The sequence below is a fragment of the Pteronotus mesoamericanus genome, unplaced genomic scaffold (assembly GCF_021234165.1).
Source record: "Pteronotus mesoamericanus isolate MK-2021 breed Mesoamerican mustached bat unplaced genomic scaffold, CSHL_Meso_final contig_116, whole genome shotgun sequence".
NCBI lineage: Eukaryota > Metazoa > Chordata > Mammalia > Chiroptera > Mormoopidae > Pteronotus > Pteronotus mesoamericanus.
In genome coordinates, this window is record NW_026555027.1 from 9,154,106 (window position 1) to 9,171,277 (window position 17,172).

Genomic DNA, 17,172 nt, shown 5'->3' on the forward strand with positions numbered 1-17,172 from the left:
TTTGTCAGTAAAGCTCAATAAAGAAAAACCTGTCTTTGCCCTCAGATTCGTATTGGACGTTGACTGTCAGAGTGTGTAAACACACCTTGGGAGCCGTTACAGTGCAGCGGGCGCGGGGGGTCGTGCTGGCTGGCGACTGTCGTCAGGGTCTGAAACAGACTGTCCAGGCACCAGCCTTGCTCTCGTGTGCCCGCTCCGCACGGCCAGCCAGGGGTGCTGGGGCAGCGTCCCAGGGTGGGGGAAGCAGACACTCGCTGCCAGGCCTAGGCCTGTGAGGACAAGCAGAGGTGCCAGCGTCCTGGATGGACTCCCCAGCTTGTCCCAGAGGCATGCCCGCCACCAGGTGTTGAGGGCACAGCGGAACAAAGATCCCGCATCCATTTGTCCTGTGTCACTTGCATGCACCTGTGTCCATCCGTCCCTCCAGCAAGGGGCACTTAGGTTTCAATCTCACGTGTAGCTCCAGCATCAACTGAGGGTCACATTCCACGCCTACGGGCATCGTGACAGTCCCCGGGGTGAGTGCAAAGTCCCACAAGGGCCTGGTTCTTGTTCTCTATCCCTTCCTCCCAAGTAGGAGCACAGGGTCCCAACCAGGACCCTCCCCCTGGGACACTGCAGGCATCGAGGAGCAGAGTTACGGCAGAGGTTACATTGCCCTCCCTCCACACTAAGGCCTATGGTCACACTTGAAATGGCATTTTTCAGGGTGACCGTCACCGGGATTTTTCGCCATCTCCACACCTGCAATTGTGAGCCGTGGGCCATCAGCTGGTTCCGCTCTCCCGCCACCCCAAACCTGGTCCTGGACGCACAGCCTCCAGCTCTTGCCAGCCCTCACGGCACCCAGCTGTCTCCCCTCTTCCCACGTGTGCTCAGATTGGTGCTCAGCAGAGAACAGCTTTGCGGGTGACAGGAGCCACCCTCCTGAAGAGACAGGTCACCAATAGCTACTTCTCCCTATGGACACTGACGACGTGTCCTCTACGCCACTCCGCAAATGCTGCACACCCGCTGTGCAGGCCTTGTCCTGGGGGACGTGCTGCAGACACAGCGGTTGGCAGACAAAAGCCGTGCCTGACCGGGTGGAACGACAAGCAGATAAAAGTGCTTGTCAGCAGGGGACAGGAGCTCCAGATGGGAAAAGACGGGGATGCATTGGGCTGGGGCTCTGTCCTATTAAGGGACACCCGCAGCCTCACACCCCGGTAGGGATGGATAGTTTTGTACCGATTGCTATCAGACTTTACAAACATGGTCTCCTTATATAAGTTTTTACTGAACTTTAAGCACAAAGAAGTATCTAGACAATCAAAAAGCAGTTGCTAGTTTTATTAGGTGTTGGGAAGGATATGAAGTTGAATCCATATTTTAATTGTTTTTCTTTTAAAAAAAAGTTTTGTATTGATTGGTTTTAGAGAGAGAGAGGAAAGGAGAGAGAGAAACTTCATTATTCCCCTCACTGATGCATTCACTGGTTGATTCTTGCACGTGCCTTGACTGAGGATCAAACCCACAACTTTGGGGTATCAGGACGATGCTCCAACTAGTTGTGCTACCCGGCCAGGGCTTATGTTGTTTTCTTAATTTCTTATGTTGCCAGCAGTTATCTGACTGCTGGCAAGGGCTGTTTGTTTCCAAGAAGGCAGGCACCAGAAGAGGTTAAAATGTGAGCCCTGTGGGTGTCTGGCGAGTATTGCGAACAGTAGGAACCACAGGCACCACCAGGTGGCAGTGTGAGGAGATCAGGGAACCCAAATGTCCCCAGGGAAGACATCCGATAGGCTGGTCAGAATTAGCAAAGACAATCATTCAGAGTCTCTTGAGATTGATCAAAAGGCTACAACAAACCAAGCGTCTTTTATCCCATTAAATCTGCAGAAGCTGAGTAAGACCAGGGAGAGGCTGTGACGCTGGAGCCAGGCTGCACCCACGCGCCCACAGTCCTCCCTTGCAGAGCTGCTTCAGTGGGCTCAGCAGCCAAGCGGCAGTTCCCACCGCCCCTCCTCCCTGGGGTGGGAGAGCTGTTCCACATAGACCAGCAGCTGAAGAGAAGCATTTGCCTTCAAGCTCCCACAGCTGCGGAGGGAGTGCAAGCAGGCAGGGCTCCAAGGCTGGTGCGGGGCGGTGTAGGTGCCACGGGAGACGCACCTTCCAAAACTCAGACCGAGGGGGACTCTGTGGCTCGGAGCAAAAGCCTGTGTCTCTCCAGTCCCTCGGAGGTGACAGAGCTTCTCCCAGGGGGGCTTTCTCTTCCTCCAGACTCTGCAATTTGCAGATGGCCCTACAGCTCCCTAGAAGGGAAATATGATGAGTCCCTGTCGCCGGCTGAGGAAACAAGGCTTGGAAAAGCCAGGCCCTTACCCAGACCTCACAGCCCATAGGTGCCTGAGCAGGAGTTTGAGTGCAGCTCCCCGGGTCTGCAAAGCCCAGGTTCTGACCTACCCCTACCTATTCCACCAACCCCGGCCACACCAGGCTGCGGATTTGCTTCTCCACGTTTGGACCCTGGCGAGCAGCAGGGCACCTCCGGAGCTGGTCAGGGATGCAGAATCTCAGCGCCCCCGCCTTCCCCCACAGCCGCTGAATCAGCACCCACATTTCAGCAACTCACACACGCTGGTCCGAAGACCCGCAGCCTTTTGCAGAGGCCCTCCACGCAGAACGGCCCTCAGGAAGTATTTGCCACATCAAATTCACTCCAGCTGAAAAACCACAAAACCAAAGGGGGTTTCCTTTCTCGGACATCCTGGAGGTCCAAGCCAGAGAGACCCCTGCCAGACCCGTCGGCCGCAGCCTTTAACTTTCTTGCACATACATGAGAGCAGAACACGCTGCACACAAACACCCACAAACCGTCACCTCGAGTGGACTGGGGCTGTGTGTCTGGTTTACATATTCTTCTTGACTGAACTGTCTCAGAGCCAGTTACGGACATGACATTTTTTCCCAAACGCTCCAACCAACATCGCCAAAGAGCGGCCTCTATAAGCACGCCAGTGTGTCACCGGACAGGGGCCTGGCCCTCAGCGGGCCTGCCTCGGGCCAGCTGGAGCGTGTGGGTTCTTGACTTCGTGTAGGAAAAGTTTCACAACAGGAGTCCAGGGGACTCAGAGTATTCTTATGAAGGCCGGGGACAGTGAAACAAAGGAAGGACCAAGGGTAGAAGCAGCAGCAGGAGTGAGCCGAAGCAGAGCACGCGAGCGGAAGCAGTGCTCCCGAGAGGCTCCCTAGAACGGTTATCAGAAAGGAGTGAACCAAGGCGGGGCTGCTGTTAGCTCCCCAGGAAGTCGGAGGAAAGGGGGCCCTGGGGACAGGATCACAGGGTAAGGCAGGGTCGAGCTGCCGCTGCCCACTGCTCCCCTGGCTGCAAGTCCCCGTGGGACCCTTAGAGTTGAGGAGGAAATAAAAAGTTCATGCCCGAGAAGGGGCATGCGTGTGCTCTAGAGTGAGCTCGCGCTGAGTCTTTGTCCTGAGGGCTTTCTATCTTTTTCTGCAGGCGAGAATCGTAGGGGAGGGTTTCAGCAGAATATCCATCAGCTTTCCGAGTACATTTTCAACATGCCGTTGTGTTAAGACGAGTGCATGGAGGGGGCAGGGGGAGTATTCTCTGGTCTACTACACTGTTTTACTTTTATCTTGGGTCTGCCTGGCTCTTTTTTTATTTTTAAGGTTTTATTTATTTATTTTTAGAGAGAGGGAAAGGGAGGGAGAAAGAAAGGGAGAGAAACATCAATGTGTGGTTTCCTCTTGTGCACCCCCCACCGGGGACTTGGCCTGCGACCCAGGCATGTACCCTAGACTGGGAATTGAACCGGCGACCTTTCGGTTTGCAGGCCGGCACTCAATCCACCGAGCCATACCAGCCAGGGCAAGGGTCTGTCTGGCTCTTAATGGAGTTTGTATGATTTGTTCCCGACTTCATCTGTCCTTGGGCTTAGCTGGCACAAATGGCATTACCTGGGTCTCCATTCTCTATTTCCCAGGCCAGGAAGATTTAAGCTCTGTATTCTTTGATTAGGGAGGAGAGGCAGGAACAATTCACACTCTCAGGCGTCCTCTGTTAGGGGAGGTAAGTTCTTGCGATTCACCGGCCGGCTCTAAGTCGCCCCAGCTGTTTGGCCTTGTTTAATTTTCTTGTCTTGTTTCCCCATTCCACCTGCCCCAGAATTTCCCCAGCTTCTTAGTATCCTGTCATAATTGTAGTCGCACCAAACCTAACACCCCCTCCACAGCTTCACGCTCAGATTTCCCCTGATTGTCTCCACTTTTCTTAACCAGAAAGTAACCAAGGATTACACAATGCACTTGCTTATTGTGACTAAAGTTTCTCTCATTCTAGGACCTCCCTTATGTTGTCTCATGACAATGCATTTGGGAAGAGTGTCTAACCTGGACCCTACAGCCCACAGGTGGGTTGTGAGTGTCCTGGGGATGGTCCGGCAGGGGTCGTGACCTTTCCATTTGGTCACAGGGACCCCATACAGGAGAACTGGCATTCTGGCCCCTGGCCGTGCTGAGCCAGGCCCTGCGTCAGAGACGTGGGCTGGTTGCCATGAGTGCTCCAGCCTCAGCTTTGCGGCTTTCTCAGGAAGCTGGGGCAGGGAGGGGCTTTTTTCAACTTGACCCTGGGAAGGGCAGTTCCTGCCTCCCAGCAGCAGGACCCCCTGGAGCGCAGGCTTGTTTGCCTTGAGACCTGGGCCCTGGACAGCACAGTCCAGCACAGCGACCAGCTGGTCCAGTGTCTTCAGGAAAATAACCCGAGACAGCCAGTCCTCTCCTGTCCAGGAGCTGAGCCGGGCACTGTGGGGACGTGGGTCCCAACAGGCACCATCTCCCCAAGAGGCCTCTGACCTGTGGGTTTACTGAGGACCCCCGGGGCCCATAAATTCTGGGGTCAGCAGTCAGGCAGCAGACGTGTGCTGGGCTTGTGCAGTGAGGGGACAGAACCCTGGAATAAACTTTGTTATTTTACCAGTACTCTGACTGAATATCACTTTTCTGTAAGTGAAACTTAAGCCAAGTCAAAGTTTTGTTTGCAAACATCATGAATGCCGAAAACGACTGCGCTTCCATCTGTTTTCTGAGCCTGCCAGCCCCGCGGGAAGCAGGCTCACCACAGATCTGAACATTCCCTAGCGGCCGGGGGCTGGGGGACGCAGAGGTGGGAGACTGCACTACTGCCTCCTGAGCACCAGGCCCCCCCAACCCCCCAACCCGCAGCCGGGATAGGCGAACCGCCCCCCACCCCCGCTCCCGGCCCCACGCCCACTCTCTGGAGAAGGGCCAACCGACTGCTCTCCCCTTGGCTACATTTGCAGTGAAGTCCCAGGCACTGGGCCACGGGTGTGAAAGTCCACAGGGTCTGCTCGGATTCCTATGAGAAGCACTGAGAGAGAGAGAAACTAAATAACCAGGGCTGGTGCAGCAGAAAATCAACCCCAGTCACCAACTTTCCCTTTCAATCAATTGTCCAGTAGCCACATTTGAAAAGGGAAACAACAGCCCTGGTCCGGTGACTCAGTTGGTAGGAATGCTGTCTTGTACACAAAAAGGTTTTGAGTTCAATTCCCGGTCAGGGCACATGCCTGGGCTGTGAGTTCAATCCCCGGTTGAAGCTTGTTTCTCTCTCTCCCCCTTCCTCTCTCTCTCTCAAATCAGTAAAAACATCCTCGGGCGAGGATTACAAAAGGAAGAAAATGGGTGAAATCCTTTTTAATAATACATTTCATTTATCCCCAAATACCCCCAAATTACCATTTCAACATATAATCAATCTAAAAAATTACTGAGATATTTCACAGACTCTTTTTGTAGTGAGTTTGCAAAACCCAATACGTGTTTTATGCCAAAGGCACATGTCACATGTCACTTAGGACCAGTGCTCCATGCCCCGAGGCCATGGTGGCTCTGCATCCAAAGGTTGGAGGAGATTTGCCCAGAAGACCAGTGGGCACCTTATAGCCAAAGGCGCCACAGTGGGGCCAGGCCAGGGAGGACTGTGAGGACCCTGAGGAGGGTTTGGACTTTGTCCTGGGGGCACTTCAAGGATCTCCAAAGGACAAGCCGCAGGCGGGCCGAGCTGAGGTTGATGGTTGGCAAAGCATCAGGCAAAGGACGGGTAGGACGTAGGAGAGGCTGGAGGACTGGCCAGAGGTCTGAGCTCAGCTGGGCAGAGCAGGGAGGGGTGAGGAGGGAGGGGGCATTGGGAGGTGGAGGGAGGTTTCTGGTTGAACCGGGAGGTCCTGGATAATGAAAAAGGAAGACAGGGGACTCCCAAGGGGTGATGTGACCGCTGCACTCCGCCCAGTTTTCTAGGCACGTCATGTCCTAGGCCGCCCTTTCCTTCCTTCCAAGAAGAGCTGGGAGCCAGGCAGCATGCAGACCTTGTCCTCACTCCACCGAGGGATCAGGCTGGCCCTCCAGCTGGCCTCCAGCTGCCCGGCCTGGCCGAGGAACAGAGGACAGGCCGGAGTGGCAGTGAAAGAAGTGTTAGGTGGGGGCTTCTAGGGGGCCCGCTCGAAGCCATCGCACTGCAGTGCCCTCTGACCTTCCCCTGGGAACACCCCCCAGAAGAGGGGCGCCTCTGGGGGCCATGAGGACCATCCGGGCGCCAGGGGCCTGGGGCTTCAGGGAGGGGCCAAGGCAGGTCCTTGCTCTCAGTCCTGACAGTGGGGCACGAGAGGGCATGAGGCGCTCATTTATTCCAGAGAAGTCTATGTGCCCCCTTCCCTGTGGGTGACGATGGTGCATTTCCCTTTTATGGAACGGGACACACTGGAGCCGGGCGCCTCCAGCAGGAGCCGGGGAATTGAGTCCCCGGCACCTGCATTGTGGTTGAGGCCCCACCTCTGTGTTTGCAGAGGGCTCTGACATGCCTTCTGTTCAGGGGACCCCCCCCCCCCGGCCTTGCTGATCTCACTCTAAAAATGTCTGCATTTCTTCCTAGCATTAGTCACTGCCTGGTGACTCAGGCTCTGGTTCGTCAATCTTTAAACCCTATCATTATTGCTCAGCCTAGGGTTTTGAGATTAAAAGTTGAAAATGTACTCCCCTGGCAGCTCCTGAGTTTGAGCCCCGTTTTATAGGCACCTTCTTTCTCCTGGGTGCCATTGATCGCTGTCACAACTTGCAGAGGCCACACTGACCCCAGTGACCCGGAAATGGCAGTGGGCTCTGACACACACAGGTTCCCCCAGGAAGTGACTTTCTGGAGAGAAGAGACATCGTCTTTTCTTCCCCACAAGCAATCCTGGCAGCACCACTTGTTTGAACACCGTTGAGCTGGCAACTTTCCCTTAAATGACCGATGCATGATTATGTGCTAAAATCTGCCAATAAAAATGCTGCAAAGAACGGGGAATGAGGTGATGTGACTGAGAAAGGAAAGGATGTCTAAGCCTATCCAACTGGATGAGGAACCAGGAAACAATCAGTTCCTAACCGAGGCCTTCCTGCGGGGCTGGCAGAGTATGTTTCCAAGAGTTCAGTTAAGTGGAAGACAGGGCTGGTTCTTTCTAAATCCTGATAAAAGTTTCAAAATAGCTTCTGGAAGCAATTATTCCAGGACTCCCAGCTCCAGGTGCTTGATACCCCAAAGAATATTCTCTGAATATTCTTTCCACCTGATGCCAGACTTCACCCTTGAATGGAGGTAACAAATTCCCTGCACCTGCTGTGCACAGCGGTTTTTCTCTGTCCTCCCTATATAAGCACCCGCTCACCTTCCTCAAGTCGGACACTGTTCCAAGGTTTCTTGGAGCTCCGCTCAGGCATGTCACCAGGCCAAAACAAAATTTCTTTCCCTAAATTCACACTCAGTTTCTTTTCATTGAGACGATTTTTTTTTTTAAGGCATTGGCCGAAGCCCCCGTGTTTCGCCTTCAGAACAATTGGACTCCCATCCCTCAATCCCAGCCTCAGCGACCCTGTTTTAACTACCCAACTCATCCGCCCCCAAACACGCTGTGCTCCTTACATACCTCATTCACGCAGACGCCAGCTCTGAACTCTCAGAGCCACATGGCAGGTGCTCTAAACATTTGCGGGCTGTCCCGTGAGCTCGGTGGGCACTTCCTGGCTGAGCGGGGATCCATGTGCCTCCAGATTTCGTGAACTACGTTCGTATGCAGAGGTGCAATGCATCGACTTCTGTGTGCACAGTGAGTCTATGAAACTAACACGAGTATGCTTCCAGGGCTCACATCACCCCTCTTTGTTCCCCATATTGTTAACCCCATTGCCATGCATTGAATTGTGTCCCCAAAATCATGCTGCAGCCCGAAGCCCCAGGACCTGTGGATGTGCCTTTATTTGGAAAAAGGGTCTTTACAGATGATCGAGTTGAGAAGAGGTTCACTCAGGTGGGTCTAATCCGATATGACTGGTGTCCTTATAAAAAGGGGAAGTTTGGACACAGAGAGGACACAGGGAGAACACCCTGTAAATATAAAGGCAGAGATTGGGGTGATGCTTCTACAAGCCAAGGAACCCAAAGATGGCCAGCAAGCACCAGAAGGTGGGGGAGAAGATGGAGAACATTCTCCCTCATAGTCCGCCCACAGAATCGGACTCCTGGCCTCTGGAATTGAGAGAGAATAAATCTGTTGGTTAAGCCAGTGGTCCCCAACCTTTTTGGCACCAGGGACCTGCTAGGTTGAGGGCTCAGGAGGCGGAGCTCAGGTGAGCTTTGCTTATGGGCCCAGTTCCTAACAGGCTGTGGACAGGTACCGGCTACGGCCTGGGGGTTGGGGGCCCCTGGTTTAAGCCACCCAGGTTGTTATTTTGTTACCACCACTCTAGAAAATTAACACACTCCACTTTTAAAAATGAGGAAACCGAGGCATAGAAAGCTCATATAAATTAGTAAGAGGTGGGGCCAGTTCTGAACCCAGGTCATGGGAATCACCCCCAGTCTACACTCCCTTTCACAAAGGTGTGCTGACATGCATCCAAACGGTTGGAATGCACTGGGAGGGAGCTGAATTCAAAGGTGAGCTTCTCAGGAACCTAGGTCTTCAGGCTGTGTCTGGTGGGGAGAATGTTATTCCTGAACAAAACATTGCCTCCTGCACATTCAAGGCCCCCTTTTGTAACAACAAACAGAGCACCTCCTTCCTGAAATGAAATGGATAAACAATCTGCTACATTCAAGGTTTAAAAAGTCAATATACAGGCCCTGGCTGGGTAGCCTGTTTCTTAGTGCCATCCCGGTATACCAAGTTTGCAGGCTTAATCCCCAGTCCAGACACACAGGGGAATCAACCAATGAATGCATAACCAGGTGGAACAACAAATACAATGTTTCTCTCTCTCCCTTCCTCTCTCTCTAAAATCAATGAATAAATAAAAGTTTAAAAATAAAGTCAGGCCAGTGATTCTTTAAAAATAAAGTTCATATAATGTCCTGACTATAAAATAAAGGAGAAATAGGAGAAATACAGTTATAATAACATTCAGCTGAATTTCAGCATGTAAAGGCCCAGGCAAGGGGCCGTGCTTGGGCTGACGAGTAGAGTCATCCCAACAGTTAGAAAACCAGCAATGCACCAGATGAACCACTCAGAGCTCATCAGGCACAGCCATTGGAAATGTGAGTTTATGAAAGGCTGGGGAGCTCTAGGTAAAGGTCAAAGCAATCAAAGTAGAATCTTCTGTCAATTTGCATGGTTTGAAGTCCTGGGAAATGATATTAAAGCCATGCAAAAATGGCTTTGTGCTTGTATTAGTCAGCTCAGGCAGCTGTAACATAGCCACAGGCAGGGCCGCTCAGACCACAGACATTTACTTCTCGTAGCTTTCGAGGCTGCAAGTCTGAGATCTGGGTGCCAACACGGTTGTCGGGGTCTGTTGGGAACTGTCCCATCTGGTGTCAGGAACTGTAGCTTCGCCAACAGGTGAGAGGACTTCAAGGCTGCAAAGGGGCCTTGGGAAAATAGGCCATTAAGGAGACAAAACCTGCGACCCCTGCCTCCCTCACATCGCCCTGCTTGGCCCCAGGGGATGGCTGGTTAGTCAATGATGGGTAAGACCCCTCAGTGGCAGGGGCGACCCAAGACAGTCACAGTCGCATAGGGGCCATCAGGGAAGGACTTGGGGGGCACAGAGAGGGGGCAAAAGACCCTCATCCCTCAGCTTTGATATGGCTGGAGTCCTCATTCTGCCTGAAGGCCGTCTCCTTACCTCTTAGCTGCTCTGCTCTGCCCGCCTGGCTCAGGCTTAAAATAATACTAGAGGCAGGTACAGCCCTAAACTGGATCGGGTGGTTCCCAGCGGAAATCAGGCCTAGAAGTAAATTCCTTGAAGCATACTTTGTTTTTCTCTCAAAGCTATGATAACCTGCTCCCGCTGGGAAGGAAATTTTCATTATTCACAGACCCTGACCATAAACCACTTGGCGCTCTTACGTTTACTCATCTCAGACCCATGCAAATCGGTGTGTTCCTGTCCTTTGTCTCCCTCATACACCACCTACACTCTGCAAACATTAACGAACTGATGTAATGAGATTACATGTACATTCCTACTCCTAGCCCCCACTGATAACCCTCTCAATAAAAGCCATTGAACTTGGGGACTTGGGGCATTCTCCGGTAAAGGGAATTGCCACCCCCTTTCCCTGGCAGACCGAGAAGTGTCTGGAATGACTTATTTTATTTCCCCATCTGTGGCGACCCCGAGCGGCTCTGCAGGACAGAGTCTGCCTCCACCTAAGGGATCTGGTGAGAGTTCTCTTCCGAGTTTTTGCGTCCTCACTCCGGTGTCTCCTCATATAAGGACACTAATCCCATTGATAAGGGCCCCACCCTCAGGACCCCATTACTTTCTTGGTCCAAATGCTGCCATACAGGGGGTTAAGTCCTCAGCATGTAGATGTGGGGGGTACACCACTCAGTCCGCAGCCGTGGTTGGTGTCAAACACCTTCAGTCTAGATTGGGGCCATTGTCAGCAGGTTTTCACCCACTTGAATAAGTGCCAGTCCTTTTTGTGGGGGATCATCCTGTACTTTGCTGGGTGGGAAGCCTGTCCCACCAGGAATGCAAGCCACTGGAGCACCCTAACCCCTGAACAATCCCAAGTGGGTGCAGACCCAAAGCACCCCGAGCTGGGGCAACCAGCCGAGCGCCACTGTCCACGGGAGGCCACTGGAGGCCCTTTGTGGGGATGGGTGGGCTGGAGAGGACGCAGCAGGTTTTCTAGGATGAACATAGAAATCATTTTTTTGTATTTGTCCCGCTTGGGGATCACTGCGTTCTTCCGTTGGTAGGTTACTATCTTTCGGAAGATTCCCAGCTACCACGTCTTCAAATATTGTTTCAAGCCCATCCTCTCTCCTCTCTGGGACTCTGACTACACGTGTACCAGATCCTTAATTATGTTCCACGTGTTTGTGTTCTTTCTATGATTTAAAAAAAAAAATTCTATTACCTCTGGGAGCCTTGGTTTGCTATTTCCTGTTAACCTGCCTTCCGGCTCCTTGTCCTGTCTGTGCCCGCCCCCCTGCCCCGGCCCCATGAAACCCCCCCTGGCTGCCCCACTTCAGATCCATTTTTCTCCATAGCTCTCAGGCAGGGCCGGGGGGCGTTTCCTGGCACGCACTCACACAAGGGCAGTTGGCACTATGTATCCAGATTCTCAGAAATGTGCACGCCTCTTAATCCAAAAACCCCACTGCTAGTAATCTGACATTAAGAGATAATTACGTGGATGTGCGGGCTGCGTGCAAGCACGGGCTGCCAGAGCTAAGGCAGGAGTCAGGCTGCAGGTCTCTGCAGGTGGGTCTCAGGTGGAACCAACTGCCAGGGGAGCTCCCTCCGGGAGGCGCTCCATCCAGTCTGGTGACACGGCTCTTCCTGTCGTGTTGGAACAGAGCCCTGTGGCTCTGATGGAGCACAAGAAAAAATACCGACTTGTATTTAGAGCCCACATTGTTCTTTTCTTTTTTAATCCTCAGCCAAGGACATATTTTCATTGTTTTTAAAGAGGAAGCGGGGGGGGGGGGGGAACAGAAAGAGAGAGAGAGGGAGAGGGCGTCAATTGGTTGCCTTCTCGTACATACCCCAACCAGGGACTGAACTCGCAACTTGAGTATGTACCCTGATCGGAAGTTGAACCTGAGACTTGTTGGTCTATGGGACAATGCTCCAACCAACTGAGCCACCTGGCCAGGGCTCTTGGCCAGTTTTCAAGAATTCTTTAAAAATATAGATGAAGCTATGCTAAAATTATCATCAGCTGCCAACAGGAGTGTTGATTATACACTTTACTGGGGTATAATTTGGGATATAGATTAAGAATCTAAAGATGCATACTACTATTTCACTTGTCATTCCACTTTATTGTTTATAGTAAGAAAGTAATAAAAAATGCACACAATGATTGACTATCAAATAACCAACAAAATATCTACAACAGTGAAAGCTGGAAACAACCTAACAACCCAATAAGAGGGGATTAGTTAGAGAGTCTTGTAACTCCATGTGACAGAAACAATGTAGCCATGAACAACCACTGACAAATATCGGATGTCATGTGAAAGTATAAAAATATTATGTATATACATAATACACTACAATCTCAATTTTAACAAACTGTAACATCAATATGTTTCTTGAGCATTTATCATGTATTGCATAAAACCAGACAGATGTACATAGAAAGAAGACCAGAAAACTATACACCCCAAGACAATGAATTTGGACAATGAGGGTTTTGTTTTCTTTGCACTGTTTATAACCTTTCCAAGTTTTCTTTCTTTTTAAATTTTATTTATTTATTTATTTTTAGAGAGGAAGGGAGGGAGAAAGAGGGAAAGGAAGATCAATGTGTGGTTCCCTCTCATGTGCCCCCTACTGGGGACCTGGCCTGCAACCCAGGCACGTGCCCTGACTGGGAATCAACCCAGCGACCCTTTGGTTTGCCGGCGCTCAGTCCACTGAGCCACACCAGCCAGGGCACTTTTCCCAGTTTTCTACAGCTCGAGTTTCTCCCCAAACTAGAGGCACAGTAAATGAGGCTAAGAATCTCTGTCAGTGCTCTGCATAGGAGGAAAGCAACTGTGGCAACGAAGTTAATCCCAAATCATCTAGGTCAGCAAACTTGCTTCCAGTCAGATGGGAGGAAAAGCCAAAGAGCCCCATAGAAGAGGGAGGAACTCACAGCAGAAAAGAGAATTTTCTCATTTTCCTTCTTTTCTTTCTTGGTGAACAATTTGTCTTACCAGGCCCCTTAAGGGTCTAAAATTCTAAGCTGTTGGACCAGATTTTGAATTTTTTTAATGGGGGGCTCCAATGTTGGAAAAATTTCAGATTCAGGTAATAGCTATTGAGGTTAGTAGTCAATGCATGTAAAAAGCTGTTGTTTCAGGAACCGAAGGTATGACCCTCCTTGACTCCAGGAGACCGTAAGCAGTTCCACCTTTGCGCCTCAGGAGGTTTCAAGCAACCAAGGTGGTATCTGAGCTGCTGTGCTCCAGGGTGAGAGGTCCACTGCCCAGGACACAGATAAAGGCCACCGCCCAGGGCACAGATGAAAGAATGCTGCAGCTTTTATCTGATTAACTTTTTCCCTGAATTCCAATCCCTTACCTACACTTTTCTTCTCCTTAGTCAGTCGAAAATGGAATTGAAGGTGGTCTGTTAGGGTTCAACCCTGCTGTCCTCTCAGATCGCCAGCCATCTGAATAAAGCGCCCATAAAGATCCAATCCCTGTTTCTGCTTATTGGGTCTGGCAGGTGACAGGCAGCACAATCATTGGCTTTTCCGATGTCATTGTCTTAATTAAATTATCACTGAGGAGAGAGAGAGGAAGCACTTCCAATAAAGTCTGGTTAGGAAAAAAGGGTGAGGTTCAAGTTTATTCCTTGACCGCGGGCGGGGGGGGGGGGCTGGGTGTGGGGAGAGCTGTGAGCAGTGACAGCCCCTCATGATCTTAGGCTGAAACTTACGACACACTTTTTATGAACCCGGGGGAGAAAACTCCAGATGGCCTGGAGCTATTTCGGGTGGAGCCTGAAAGATCAGAGAGTCACGAGGGGCTCTCCTGAGGCCAACTCACTGCCCCAGATGGCAAGGCGAGCTTCAAACCGGACCAGCCTCTTTGAGGATTAAGAGACCAAATCAAGGCACTCTCCCTCCCTGGAGCATGGCCATGCCTTCCTTCCCTCTCAGGTGTGCATTTCCTAAACTCTAAGGGTCCCTGGGAGACTTGCAACCGCGGGAGCAATGGGCAACGGCAGATTGTCCCAGGCTCCCTCCCCTGAGCCTGTCTCCAAGGCCCACTTTTCTCTGCCTTTCCAGTGAGCCAAAGCAGCCCCGCCTAAACTCTCTCATTGCTTCTGTCCTAAGCCCTTCCTTGTTTCACCATCCCCAGCTTAAATAAACATACTCCAAAAAAAAAAAAAAAAAAAAAAAAAAAAAAAAAGAGTCAAATTGCACTCAGACAGTTTAGGAAAAATCTGAGGTATTCTCTAGTGTTTCCAAAGACACTGAACCAAAGAGCTTTAAAGGTTCAAAAAAACCTTAGCTATTCTGAAAAAGAAAGGAAAAAAGACAATTCTCTAATAAAACTCTAAAAAAAACCAACACACACACATGTAATCCAGGCTTCAAATTCAGTTGTTGCCTGTTAAGATGTTCAGGAAAAAAAAAGAAAAGAAAAGAAAAAGAAAGAAAGACATGCTGGAACTGCAGAACACCCAAAAAACTACTCCTGGAAGGATGGAGCCACTTCTTAAAGTGGTAGCTTATCAGTCTTGAGAGAAAGCGGACTCTTCCCCCAGCTTCCATTACACTAGGACCAGGGGGAACCTGAAGCAATGAAACAGCAACTTGACTGACCACTGGCTTGTGTCTGGTCCTGTTCTCAGTCTCTGCGTGGGCCCGTCTCTTGGATCCCTGTAACATCCCATCAATGGAGATCCTGTGATTATTTCTCCATTTGAAGAGGTGGGACCCCTGAGTCCAAGAGCCAACCTAACTTGTCCGTCCGAGGTGACTCGGCATTGAAGGAGCTGGCCTCTAGCCTGGGCAGTGTGGCTCCAGAGTCCAGAGCTCACCCTGGTGTGTGAACTACCTTTTCTTCTTTTTTGTATTCCTGATGCTCTGGCCTCTGGGGCCTCACTAGCTGGGAGAGGCCACCCCGCCCAGGGCGAGCCAGTTCTGAGAGGCAGCAAGTATACACCTTCCACGTGCAGACTCACCAATCCGGAGGCCACCCCGCAACCCACACCTCTGTCCGGCACATTACCGCCCCCCCCGCCCCCCCGAAGCACTAACCCTCGGCCTTAACCACGTCAGGACGTCAGGACGGGGAACAGACAGCTAGAGGCAGCCCCTAAGCCCCAGGGCCTGCCAAATTACTTGGACTAGCCATTATTCATCCCATGTGCCTGCCTGGCCTGGCCCTTCTCGTGGAAACCACAGTAAGGGTCCTCTGCTGGCCCCCACCCACTTGCCTCACCAGCCGCCCTCCCCTCCAAGGACCCTTCAGGGTGCCCTGTCTTCCTGCGCAGCCCAGGGCTGCCCCTGCAGCCCTCCCTCGCGGGAAAGGCTGCCTAGCCACCTAAGGGAACCAGGGAATGAGTGAGAGGGGCCCTTCGGGGCTCTGCGCCTCACCCTGAGGCAGAGGTGAGGCAGGCCGCCCATCACCTGGATGGCCAATACACTGAAAGGTCTTCACTCTCTGATTCATCAAGAGGTTTGTTCTTGGGCTAGTAATTACCGGCAATTGACAGTGCTCATAAAAACACCATATTAACTCAGCTGCCAGGCAGCGCCTCAAACTTGGGTGGTCTCAGAAGCACTGGAAGAGCTGAGAGAGTAGAGGGGGCCAGGCTCAGGGAAACCAGACAGGGCTGGGTCCTGGCTACTTTACTAGGTTCCCGAGGTGACTCTCCTGTGACCGGCTCGGGGAGCACAGGCACTGGGAATGAGGAACAGACCTCCAAAAGCCCAAGGGAAAGTGAATCCACCAAAACGCCATTCTGAGGACTTTGACCTCGGGTTCGCTCCCTGGGTGCTCCATCAAAGAGTGGGGTTCATGGGGTGGGGACTGAGGATGAGGTTTGCTCCGGGGAGAGGAAGGGGCCTCAGTGGGAGGTCAAGGTTGGGAGGAGGCGAGATCAGCTACACAGAGGGAGGGAGGCTGACCTCACAGAGCAGGAACAAGAGATGGGCAATAAGGGCAGCGGCTGGGCTGCTGGCCACTGTGAGTTCCAGGGGCTCTGGCCCAGCAACGCTGTCACTAGCTGTGACGTTAACTCCTACCGTACAGAATGGTTGTGAAGATTGTTAAGAAAAAAACAAAATGAAGTCACTCATGCTAGAAGCCACATGGAATTGTAAACCAATCAGTCGGGAAATTACTAATCAATACTAGTAAAGTAATCTGCCTGCAAACCCTTTACCTTTTCTTAAGGGAAGGTGTCCTTGCCTGAAATAGCCCACTCTTTTAACTTCTTAGTCCCATCCTTCTTCTGCCTATAATCTTCCATTTTTAAAAAAAGATTTGGTTTATTTATTTTTAGAGAGAGGGGAAGGGAGGGAGAAAGAGGGAGAGAAACATCAATGTGTGGTTGCCTCTCACGTTCCCCTACTGGGGATCTGGCCTGCAACCCAGGCACGTGCCCTGACTGGGAATTGAACCAGCGACCCTTTGGTTTACAGTCCAGCACTCAATCCACTGAGCCGCACCAGCCAGGGCTAACATCCTATTTTGAACAGCTTCTCCCAGCACCCTTTTAGTTACTGGATGGGGTGCAGCCTGATCCATGAACTATTTGTTAAAGTCAATTAGATCTTCAAATTTACTTGGTTGAATTTTGCTTTTTAACCAAGTTGTGCAAACCTGTAGAGAATTTGTATGAGTATATTTGAGCCATACCGGCAATTGCTGGGAAGCAAAATCCTAAGGAACTGAGCAAATGCTCTGTAGGAGGGCAGTCCTACAGCTTGTTTGATGCTCTAGAACCAAAGGAGGAGGCGTAAGGAGGGTGATGTGAAATCCATGGATGGGAGGTTACAGAAGCGGGAGAGAGCAAAGAGGGAAAAGCTCTGGGATTGGATAAAGAGTAACATGAAAAAACATGTCTTTTGCATTGGTGGGGACAGGCTAGTTAACAATGAGCATTTACTGCACAGGGAGGTGGTACTTGGGCAACAAGACAACATCA